Raw genomic sequence first — 12,197 nt, 5'->3', positions numbered from 1 at the left:
CAGGCTGGGCCGGGGAGCTCCCTGTGTTCTGTTCTTCCTCAGGGTGGCTTTAATCTTACCTGTGGGATTGCTGCTTTGCCCTGGCAGCCTCATCAGTGCTGATCTCGATGCCCAAGCTATGCGTGCTGCCTGCAGTACGTGCTGAGCTTTTCCAATCCGCATTTCCCTGGCAGTTTCAGGTTTTCTCCTTTCCTGAGTACAGGGAGAGAGGAGGAGGCTTGCTACCCAAGCTCAGCTGGCCTCAAAAGGGTGGGCATCTCATAGGCTTTGCTGTCCTTGTCCTCTTTGTCTGGTACTGGCCTTCAGCCCCGGCCTTGCTGTGCTGCTAGCAGAGGGTATGGGCACCCAAGCCTGTTCTTTTCAAGCTTAATCACTGTTCCTGAGTCTATGGGCAGTATGAGGGGGTGGTTGCTGATTTGATTCCTGAAAGTCACCGTTCCAAGGCTGACACTGGCACAGACTGTTCAGTGGACCTGTGTGTGCCCCATCCCTGGACACATTCAAGGCAGGGTTGGATGGGGCTCTGGGCAGCTTTATCTGATGGGGATCAACCAGCCCATGGCAGGGGTTGACCTTAAGGCCCCTTCCAACCCTAACTGTTCTGTGATTTTTAATCTACCAACACATCCTCAGTCATCTGCCTGCCTCCGGTATTCTGGACTGCTTGATTTCTCCTAGTGATAGGTTTGGTAGCATCATCATGTAGTGTGGATTTCTGCAGTGTCTGGGGGTCCAGAGTATTTGCTGGGTACAGTATGAGAAAATGTGTCAACCTGTGTGTGTGACAGAAGATGAAAAGGTGAAGTCATATTGTTTGAAAAATAGCGTTCTCAGCAGGCTGTCATCGTAACTGCAATGAAGTTATTGAAGGCTTCCATGGCTGGTGGACTTAATGAATTAAGTCTGAAACCGGGCAGGTGTGAAGGGCAATGTGGGTGAAATCCCAAAGGGAACTATTTGTATGTTAACAGATGGCTCATGGAGGGTGTCATTGTGGGTGGTTTGACAGTGGAAGTCTGCTATGGGAAATTCTCATTGCTTTCCACCTGGCACTGCACCCAGCAACCCTTCCTGTGGTGGATTGTGTGGTTCCCTGCAGCACAGCTACATGTTTTCCATCCAACCTGTTTGTGGCATCTGGCTGCTATGCTCCCCAGAGCCATTTTTTGTCCAGCTGTTCTCCTTTGTTTCTCCATTTTGCTGTTTTGAGCAAGCGAGTCAGGTGGCCATAAGCTCCAGAGAACCTAGTTTCATGAACTTTGTGTTTTACTGTTTTCTTTGACTAGGAATCTTTGTCCCTTCCAAACCATATCTCCAGTGATGGGCAGCGCATTTTCCTGGCAGCACCTCTCCTGAGGTGCTGATGCAGATTGACCTAGCAGTGATGTAGGTGTGGGCACCATGAAGCAGAAATTTTCTGGGTGCCTTTGTGATCATTTTACAGATTGGTGCCCCAGGAAGCCTAGGTGGGGGTGCCTCTCTGTGTTTGAGAGCTGAACACGCCTTTTTCTGGCAGGGCATTGGCAGCACAGCAGTTGTTTAGGTTGGAGGTACAGGGTGGTACCCAGGGCTGAAGAGCAGGGCTGCCCTCTGCCAGCTTCTGTTGATCATCCTGGTGGCTCAGGAAACACTAGACTTCATTTTGGGTAGACTGCTCCTGTCCTGGTTTTCAAGGACCTAGCTCTTGTTCTCACACAACATTGTCTCCATAGCCTATACTTGCATGGGGAGGAGCCTTAAACAGTGTTTGTGTGGCAGTTCTGGCTGGCTTCATGGAAGCTTCTGTTAAGTGATTTTTGCTTTCCCCCTTTGCTGTAGCTTGGGAAATGCCACAGCGTTTGGTTGGGTGAGCTTGAGTTGCCAAGAGCCCCAACTTCCCCAGCAGCAGTGTTTGGTCCTTTTCTGCCTCAGCTCTACTGCAAGGTCTGGTAGGCAGCGTGGGCAGAGTACAGAGAGCCTATACTCAGCTAACAAAATAACAGCACACCCACAGAGGTGGAGCAAAGTGTGACTGTGGAGGTAGAGAGAAGTAAAGCCAGAGCTTCCCACTGAGCTTGGGATAAGGGGAACTACAGCAGCAGTGACCATGGCGGCCTCTGGAATCCAGGTCTGGCTCTCTGAGGGAACCAACTTGGACTCACATGGGTGATCAGGGGACAATGGCAGGAGGATGGTTGCAGGGACAACCTTAGGAAGGATGAATGATCATGCAGAGTCATCACATTGCTGTTTTGCTCAGTGTTTCTCAGCTCTGTGCTTGTGCTGTCAAACTTTTTGGCTTGGAATGTGAATGGTTGCTGGCTGGACTGTTGGGAAAGTTGCCTTGTGCAGTCGGATTATTTCTCTGCTGAGTCTAACACATACCTCTGCACCTTGCCCTTGTCTTTCCAGATGAAAACCCAACGCAGCCAGAACAAGCGTCCCCAGAACCACGCTGCAGGTGCTGAGAGCTGCTGCTCTGTTCTGCCTCAACCCTTCGCTCAGGTTAGCACCTATTCAAATGGTATTGTTTTTTCTTTCTCCTCCAGGATTGTTTGAGGAGACCTAGGACCACAGTGCATTCCTCCTGCCTCTCCTCCATCCCACTATGCAGCCAGTGTCACTGGCCTGGCAGAGCCTGGGTGCCTGTCACCTGTGCTGCTAAGACTGTTGAGCCCTGTGCAACGTTGCACGCTCAAGGGCAAGGTATTTTAAGCCCTTGGGAACTGACTGTCTGTGCTGCTCACTGAACTTGTACTTCTCTCTGCCAGCAGTGTTGAGAGGAGGATTTCCCAGATGCTATTCTCTGCTGCTTGCTGTCCTTCACCTGAAAAAATGGTGCCCTAGGAGAACTGCAATACAGAGCTTCTTTACCCAGAGCTCAGGTGCAATTTGGCCAAAAGAGATTTTGTGGGGAAGCCACTGCTAAGCACACGTGACTGCCCAGGCTGTGCAGCTCTTCCTCTAAGTGCCTGCCAAGGGAAGTTGGGGTCAGGCCAGAGACAAGTGGAGACTGGGCCTCAGGCCATCTTTTCTTTCCCATTTCCTTCTGCAAGATGCTGAAGTGGGACCCACAGGCAGTAAGGCAGGGGTAGATTCACCTGGAAAGTTAACAGCAGGGGAGGGTTGAGTCCTTTGTTCATGTCAGCTCTGCATGAGTATTGCAAATATTACCCGTCACACAGGGTGGCAGCAGCAGAGCAACCCTTTCATCTAGCTGAGTTATGGTGGTCAGTAATACTTGCTCCTTGCCTCCATCCTACATCTTTACTAGTGATAGAGAAGAGATGTATTATATAGCTACAACAAGACAATAGGTGTGTTTTCCTGGAGCTGCCTGCAGATCCTGCCACAGAGCTCTCTCAGTGCTTGCCTGCTTTGTGACCAGAGACATTTTAATATGAGGATTTCCATCTTGAATCTACCTTTTTCCCTTCCATTATGACTGGAGAGGGTGCTTAATGCCTCCCCAAATGACGAATCTCCTATGTGCATTAGAAGCAATAGCTTCTCCCATGACCTGGTCATAGCATGAATCTCTTTTCTCTGGTTTGGCTGTCACCTAAAACAGGTAATATCAGGGAGGATGTATTTGAGTTGTGTTAATGTTGTTAGAGTTGTAGAATCACCAAAATCCTCTAGTCCAACTGCCAACCCATCCCTTCCATGGCCACTAACCCGTGTCCCTCAGTGCCACATCTCCTCGTTTCCTGAAACCTCCTGGGATGGTGACTCCACCACTTCCTTTGGCAGCGTATTTCAATGTCTTACCACTTTTTTTGAGAACAAATTTTTTCTAATATCCAACTGAACATCTTCTGAGGCTAGTTAAGTTCAGTGCAGCTGGTAGTAACCTAGTACAGCTTGATGACTTTTGAATAGATTTGCATTGTCTCTGTTTGGAATGGGGTGTGATGCCCTGCTGGAAAACTCAAAGATCTAGTAAACCAGGGGTTATATATTCAGCAGAAAATGGCTAGCCTAGCATTGCTCCCTCAGCTTGCTCTTAGACGTTTAGGCTCCCATTTCCCCATGGTCCTCTTCCTACTGAAAACCTCAAAGAAGGGTGAAGACACTCTTCAGAGATAGGACACACCAGTGTTTGCACTGAATTTATGTGTGGAATGCCCTCTGCCCTACCATCTTGACTGTTAAGTAGGTTGGGCATTCAGAAATCCTGTTCTTGGGAGTGTTGAGACAGCTGAATCCTTGTTTGGTTCTCACTGCTCCCAAGAATGGAGCAGAGGATCATCTGCTGACACTAATTTTAGGCCTCTGATCATTACCAATGTCTCAGCCCCTGTTCATGTATATTTCTGCTATGTGAGAGTTCTGTGTCCTAGACTGTAAAGGTTTTTCAGATGCATAATGTCCTGGGAATTGGGAAGAACTTTGAATTCTTCACTTACCTAAAGTGTCTTAGTCAAATCCTTTCCATATCAGATGTAAGTGTGGCCCATATATATTTTAGTCCTTGTACTAAGCACCCTTTGGACCTTTGCATTGCCTGGCTGCCATCCACTAGCTTTCCAGCATTTACCTGACAGAAATTTAGCTTCCCTCTTGTTTGTGGTAGTCTGTTCCTGCTGCCTTGAGTAGATGCATCCAGCACCAAATGAAATCTACAGTGCCTTTGGGTGTGTACGTTTACCCAGGCCCACAAGGGCAGGGCTCTGTCCTTCCCTGCATGGCAGCATCCACTTCTGAGTCCTCCAGCCCAGCCTGGCACAAGGTGCGGCCTCCTGGCCTCTCCCTTGTGCATATATACAAGAATTCAGGGTATCTCTGGACTTTGTGGTTTCTATTGCTCAGGCAATTCATCGTCACCTCAGTTCTGGTCCATCTTTATTTTTAGCCTGTGTGAGATGCATCTGATGGTTTCAGAAGGAAGTTGCACGTTCTGAGTTCCATGACTCATCCTGGATGAGAACCAAGGCTTCTGCCCTAAACCCTCAATGATGTAACCAGTTATGGTGGGCCCTGTCCATCCTGGGGATGGGGAGAGAAGGAATAGCAGTGGGGAGAAAAACAGTGCTTTTCAGTGTTGTTTTATCCATTCTGTTAAGTTGTTAAATTCATTCACCTTAAGGTATTGACAGGTGTCATACCTGCATGTGGCTCGAAAGAGTCCTTTGTCTTTCCTTGCATCTCCCACCTGCGTCAGAGGAGAAGGAGCAGGGAGCTGTGTTTGCAGGCTGGGCTGGGTAATCATTTAACACCACATAGCAACAGCAGACAACAGTTTTTAGGACAGAAAATGAATCAGGATCTTGTCTCCGGTTCAAGCCACAGTGAGGTTATGTGTGGCAGCACAGAACTGCCTCCTCCAGTGGATATGGGCTGGGGCTGGAAAGCATAGGCTTGCTACCCTCAAGATGTCTGCTTGGCTTCTGCAAAAACAGCTTGGCTGCTCTCTTTCAATGCAGCCTGGTGCTGCCACAAGGCAGGCAGAGCTTGTGTGGGGCTTTTTAAGGCGCGGATAGTCATTCTGTGTCAAGAACAGGGGCTCCATGTCCCTGCAGGTAGAGACACTGTAGTGCAGGGACACATACCACCTAGCTGGAATGACTTGCCTGGGTCCAGCGTGGGCATCCTGTGGGTTTGGACAACAGTTTGTGGAGGTGGCCCTTCACCTCTGCCCCCCTTTCCCTCCCTGGGATGATGTGCAGCTTCTGAGAGGGCTGTCAGATGCCATACTGAGGTCTCACGTATGGGGTGGTGGGAGTGCACAGCGAGGCCTAGGGGAGCAGAGACAAAGGAGGGAGGCAGCAGGCTGTGCTGGGGGAATTGCCATGGCAACCCATGCTTTCAGCAGCCCACGCTGCGGCCGTGCATCCTGACGCAGGCCTTGGTGCACCCAGTTGCCCGTGGCACCTACAGCCACCATCAGTGGGTCTTGGGAGGGGACCAGGGTGCTTTGTCCTCTCCTTCGCCCCTCCATGGTTATTCCAGCTGCAGCCTGGAGTTGCAGAGCAGGCCCAGCCAGCAGGAAACCAGTCACCTGAGGCTTCCCACTGAGTCACGGAGGGCAGCGTCATCGTGCCGCCTTTGCTCATCCTCAGCTAATCGATGTAAGTGAGCCCAGCTGTACCTGCATCTTCTGAGGGAGCCTGGCCTGCAGCACGCCGTCCATCTTGTGCAGCCGGTTTGCCTTGCTGCGGGATAGCTATGCTCTGGTGGGGAACAGGCTCTGTGATGAGCCCTGTGATACTGCATGAGGCCCCTGGGCAGAGAAGGGGGCACTGAGCACTTCTGAAGCTGCTTTTGGGCAGACTCCATTCCAGACTCCGATTGGTGGTATTGAAGGAAGGAGAAATGCTGCCACCACTCACTGTGTGAACTGTCCTCTGTCATGTGCCTGAAGCCTTGGGTGTGGGACAGGGGGATGGGACTGTCTGACAGCAAGCACAGATTGCCCATCCTGACATAGAGTGTGGTGTGAGCTGTAAGCCTCTCTCGTTACTCCTCCCACAGGTCAGGCTGGCAGTGGTTGGTCCCCAGTCCAGCATGGGGCCTGCCCTGTTTCCAAAGGATGCTCTGAGCTGTTGCTGGTGGTCTGGTTGTTATGGGGTCGTGTGTGCTGCTGAGTGGTCTGTGGCCAGAATTTGTGCAGCTGGATGGGAAGGATGGTTGTCTGTGAGATGCACAAACAGCCCTGTGCTCACAGATTTCATGGTCCCTTGCCTGAGCTTCTAGCCCTGAACCAGGGTATGAAGCCTCAGAAATTCCACTGAAAGCCACATTGCTGTTTGCTATCCACCATAATGTCTGTGTCAGGTTGGAATGACTTTACAACTTGTATGGGCTGCCCTGCCCTGTCCAATGCTATGGTTTCAACCATCTTTAAACACCTGAATGGTCTGGACTTTGTAAAATATTCCCTGAACTACAGACCACATTGTTCCCAAGGGAAAAGCCAACAAGAGAAGTTGGAACCCAAAAGCAGCCTGCTGCAGATATCTGCATACTTCCTCCCTCAGGCTCCCAAGAAGTCTCCTTTCCTTCACAAAGGGGAACAGCTCTCTCTGTGCTGGTGGCTGGAGCTTCCTTCCCACAGGGTAAGCTGAGGCACTGTTACGTGATGCTAAGGGCAGCTTCAGATCCACAGCCTGAGCACTGCTTTTAATGCATGTGACCTTCAGTGCTTAGTGTGAGAGTTGGCATTGCAATATTTTAGGGGCAGGAATGATTGGCAGAGTGGTCAAAATCCACCGAGCCAAACAGTGGTTCACTCTGACCCCGTTTTTTCTCCACATGTTTTTTTTCTGTTCTTTCCTCCAGACAGAGGCTCCAGGATGTGCTATGAAAAATCACGGAGTGATAGCAGAACCTAATGGGGAAGGCTCTCTGGTGTGTGCGTGTTGGGGCATGGATTGTCAGTTTCTAGGGCAGAGAGTGTTATTTTCCATTTATTCAGCACCTTGCATGCCGAGATTCTTGTCTAAGGCTTGAGATTCTGGGCACCGTGACCTGATGAGTTAGAACTGTGTCATCTTGGAAGTGCTACTCCCTCTTTTTCTTTCTTTCCTTCTCACACTGTAAGTTTTTAAGCACAGCACAAAGGACCAAAAACGCCTCAGGGCACTGGGGTCACGCACTCAGCTCCTGATCTCAGGAGGAGTTAAACGTGCAGTGCTGGAATAAGCATTTAGGGAGAAGCAGCCAAGAGAGATTTCCTCCTGGCTGAGCTGTGGTGTTGAGGTTCGGAAAGTTCCGTGTGAGATACGTGCTGTGCTTTGCTGCCATCGCCTGCGGGTAGTCAAATGGGGACACCAAGCTGAACAGTGTCACTGAGAAATTGACCAGTATCCTTTTGGATAAGCATTAAGCTTGCTGCCACTGCTGGAAAGGTTCTGGGAGTGTCAGCAGGAACATGAAAGATTATTGTCTTCAGGAGGAAAATCTGTCTCAGTGGACTCTTGTAGCTGTGTTCCATAAGTTGTGAGAAGTTAGTCCAGCTCAGTAGGTAGCCCAGTAGATAGTGGCAGGTCTGAGCTTTGCTTTCAGTTCATCTTCTAGGAGCCAGCAACACCCAAAAATCATTGAATCATAGAATGGTTTGGGTTGGAAGGGACCTTTAAGAGTGTCTACTTCCAACAGCCTCCCACCAGACCAGGTTGCTCACAGCCCCATCCAGCCTGGGTTTGAATGCTTCCAGGGAGGGGACATTCACGTCATCTCTGTGCAACATGTTCCAGTGTCTCACCACCCTCACTGAAAACGTTTTCTTCCTCATATGTAGTCTAAGCCTAACTTCCAGTTTAAAACTATATCTCCTCATTCTGTTGCTACATGCCCTTATGAGAAGTTCCTCTCCAGCTTTCCTGTAAGCCCCTTCAGGAACTGGAAGGCTGCTATAAGGTCTCCCCAGAGCCTTCTCTTCTCCAGGCTGAGCAGTCCCAGCTCTCTCAGCCTGACCCATAGGGGAGCTTTTCCAGCCCTCGGATTGCGGCCCACCTCTGGACCTGTTCGTGTTGGGGTCCCCAGAACTGGTTGCAGTTCTGCAGGTGGACTCCCACGAGAGCAGAGCAGAGGGGTGGAACCTCTTCCTTCAACCTGCTGGTCATGCTTCACGTCGTGCAACCCAGGACACACTTGGCCTTCTAAATACTAGCAAATCTTGAGGAACTAGAAAATTCTCAGGTCTGTTGTCTCGGGTTGGTCTGCTAGCCTTTCCCTGAGGCTGACAGCCTGCAATCTAAAGGTATTTGCAGTGATTTCTCCTGGCTATGTGATAAATCTTGGTAGAGAGAAAATGAAAACTGCGTCGTGGAGCTGCCAGCCTGACAGTGCTCTTCTGGTTGTTGTGCTTGTTTCCTGCAACTTCAGGGCTGCTTCATGCCTGAGATTTGTGGAGGAAACAGACTTCAGATTGGAAGTAGCCCTCCCTCTTTCTCCTGTGCAGTTCTTTCTGGCAGCTCAGTAAGAGTGATTTATTATAGATTACAGCTCTCTAATTCTGCTTCTCTACAAAACTTACAGTATCTGAAGAGAATTCAGTGATGCTTCTGGTAGTAAGCTGATATCAGAGGCCTGTCATATAGCAGGAGTGGGAAGCAAGGAGGAGCAGTTCTACCAGGAAATGCCTATGCTCATTGCTTGGGAAGGGAAAGGCATCTTACTCTTGAAAGCTTCTTTTATAGTACAGCTCAAAATGTTGCTGGTGAAGCTGCACCATGACAGCACTGCCCTCCAGAGCCTGGGAAAGGTGTGACCAAAGCGGTGGCATGGGGAAAGAGGCCAAATTCTGTTCAAAAGTGAAGCTCCAAGAGGAGCAGCAGAAGGAAAAGACATCCCTTGTAATTCTTATGAGGAACCTTCAGAGTAAGCCTGTCTGAAACTTGATATGTCTCAGATGTGTGTTAAGAGAGAAATGAAAAGACTGCACTATAAAGTGATAGGGGATAATGAATTTAATCTAATATATTGTGTCCTGGGAAATTGAGCTGGGGCAAGGATATTGGCAGTAATTTGATGTTTTGTGTGACAACAGCAGCAGATACTGCATGAAGACATTTCTCTGGGGGGTGTGGTCTGCTCTTTGAGTGCCCAGGAGGATGAAGCACAGTGATGTGGGGATGGGAACCTGAGGGAAGATACCAGGAGAGATGTATCTGAGCAGTGCACTATAGTTGTGTGTCTTTCTGCAGCGTGAGCTTTGCTTTCCCACTTGATGGCCCCACTGAACTAGGCAACTGTGTTGGGTGGGGCTGGCAGGAGGGCAGATCCCCTCGTGCCAGGTTGTGCCAAGTGACTTTCTTCTTGCATTTTGTTTGTCAGAAAGCAACTACTCCCTCCATTTACTGATGGGCATCACTGCAGTTTCCTTGCTCACTTCTGCAGGGGCATACTATTGGGTTGATGTCCACCCTACATTTCCCAGCCCATCCCACCTGCCCTTCCCTGCTGGAATACACCATGCTTGCCCTGTAGCAGAGAGACTCTCACCCTGGACTGCTCAGGAATGGGGTTTCACACTGTCCCCGTCACAATCCCTGGTGCTGGATGCTACGTGCCTGCTCCCTTCCCTGAGGCAGGGACAGCACACTATGCCTCAGTTTCCCTGTGACGTGGGGAGAAGGGAGGGGCAGAACTCCTCCAGTAAGGGGAGGAGGGAAGGTTGCAGAAGCTGCTAGGAAATGACACTTCAGGGTGCTGCAAGGTGGCCCTGCCTTATCCTGTCTGCTGAAGTGGTGTGTTGGGGTACAGTGGCACAAGCTTGCCCTGACTTCTACAGAGTTGGCATTTTTGGGTACTGAAAAGTAGTCCTGTCCCACACTGCCTTCTATCATGGCAGGGATCCTGCTCGGCCAGGGGAAACTGTCCACATCTCCCGTCCCATCCCCTCTGCACTCCCACGGGCAGTCCCATGACCCTGCCTTTTTCCAGTATCTGATTTATGTCCTGCTACTGCAGTGCAGGTCTGAGCTTATCTGCACAAGCAGGGGTCAGGAGTGCTTAACAGTAGTTCTGTGACATGCCTTGCTGTCTGTGTTTTATACCTGGGGGCAGGAACAGAGAGGTCCCTGCAGGGGGGGGGACAAGGGGATGGTGCTCCCTGCTTCCTTCCTCACCCCTATTTCTTGCATTTCTGAATCTGACTGCTTAGAGCGCATTTCATAATGAACCAGAGGGCAAGCACCATAAGGAGTTATGAACCCATTTCCATTTCTTTGCAGAGTTCTCAGTTGCATTGCTTGGCAGTAATTTCTATGGAGGATTAGGATGATTGAAGATGTCTTTTTTTTCCCCTCATTGCATCCTGCAGGTGGGTTGTCAGCACTCTTCTGTCGTAGAATCTGCCACGAATGTTGTAACAGGCCTTGCTTCTGTGCAGCACTTTGACTTTGACGTGGTGCCCAAAGGGTTAAACCACGGTGGTAGGGAAGGGTTTGTGGCAGGAACAAAGAGCGCTTTTAAGGTTGGGATAAGAACAGAGGGAATGAATTCAGCTTCTCCCAGTGTGTTGAAATAGAAAGGTGGAGGAGACCCCTTTTCTGGGAGGCAGCAGCACTATTGGAAGTGGAGCAGAGGGAGAAGAAATAGTGGAATTCAGTTAGAGTGAGTGCATGGGGAGCTTTAGGACCAGAGTGAAAACTCAGCTGTGTGCTGAAATAAATGAGTTCAGAATGCAAGGCTGGGAGCCAGGGGTCCTGGGTCAAAGGCTCAGTTCTGACCTTCTTTCCAAGCATTTTGGAGTAGCTCCTTTTTGTTATTTTCCCCATATCTCACTCCTCGATGTGAAAGTGTTCAAGTTGCACCATTCCTGCCCTTTCTCTTGCGGGTGTTAGTGAGTGTGTGGAACATCCTCCTGTGTTAGAGAAGTGCTTTGCAGGGAGCAGCACATGGGGATGTCTGGGTACCCCTGGTCAGGGTGCGAGCACGGAACTGATCAGGACAGAAGTAGTAGACTCTCCCACCCAGGAGGAATGAGGGGGCTGGTTAAATGGGAAGGATTCTGGTGTAAAGTTTGTTGGAAGAAGGAAGAAAGAATCTACTGGAAGGAGAATGACTTTTGATCCAGGGAGCATTGGTGGGGCTGCATGGTCTGCTCTGGATACCCTATGGAGAACAGCAACAGAATGGACAGCAAAAGAAACTAGGGAAGGGATGGCAGAATTCTCAATTTCTCTTCCTGCCGCAAGGTAGAAGGAGGACATAGCTCATTTCCATCCTGAGGTTCGACTGGTGTGAGCCAGCCCACCCAGGATGTGTGCAGGGCTGCAGGATGTGCTGAGTCAACAAGAGCATCCCCTTGCAGAGGGAGATTTGACTGGGGCTGCCAAGACAATAGGGGTTTGCAGCTTGGAGGAAGAGTGAACTCCAGCTGCAAGCCACACGGTGGGCTTTCCAATTTTAGTAAACTCAGATTTGTGTTACTGACCAGAAGAGGAAGCTCAGTCCTTACATTTCACAGGCTTGGTTAGCAGGTACTCGACCATTCAGCTCTGTCCCTCACCACGGGTATGCTCCCTGATCTAAGTTTTTATTTAAAGAAATTTCACATCTGGTCCTTACATTGGATTGGATGACCTTGGATTTGATTTTTTTTTTGGAACAAAGGGCTGATGCTTCATTGTGCTCTGTCTAGGAGATGGAAAGTGGTCCCAGGGAATGCTCCACAAGTGCTGGTGCCAGCTCCAGCTATTTCAACTCCCTGAGCACTGGCAGAGAGGCGATGCTGGGAGGGGAACAGACTCTGTCAAAGGCTCTGTCCG

General features: G+C 49.9%; 1 protein-coding gene across 2 annotated transcripts in view; it reads left to right on the top strand.

Moving 5' to 3' along the window:
• The first annotated feature begins 2,411 nt into the window (after positions 1 to 2,411).
• ATOSB (atos homolog B) overlaps positions 2,412 to 12,197 on the top strand; it is a 40,595-nt gene continuing 30,809 nt past the window's right edge. Inside the window, exon 1 of one of the 2 annotated variants that reach the window (XM_065740074.1) lies at positions 2,412 to 2,484. The gene's annotated coding sequence lies outside the window, so the exon portion shown is untranslated. The remainder of the gene's footprint in view (positions 2,485 to 12,197) is intronic. The other variant, XM_065740072.1, reaches the window with a different exon arrangement.

Source organism: Cyrtonyx montezumae, unplaced genomic scaffold (assembly GCF_038088225.1).
Source record: "Cyrtonyx montezumae isolate F1298 unplaced genomic scaffold, pur_monq_1.0 scaffold_25, whole genome shotgun sequence".
Classification (NCBI taxonomy): Eukaryota; Metazoa; Chordata; class Aves; order Galliformes; family Odontophoridae; genus Cyrtonyx; species Cyrtonyx montezumae.
Note: the sequence above shows the minus strand (reverse complement) of the source record. Positions and strands in the feature narration are given on the sequence as shown.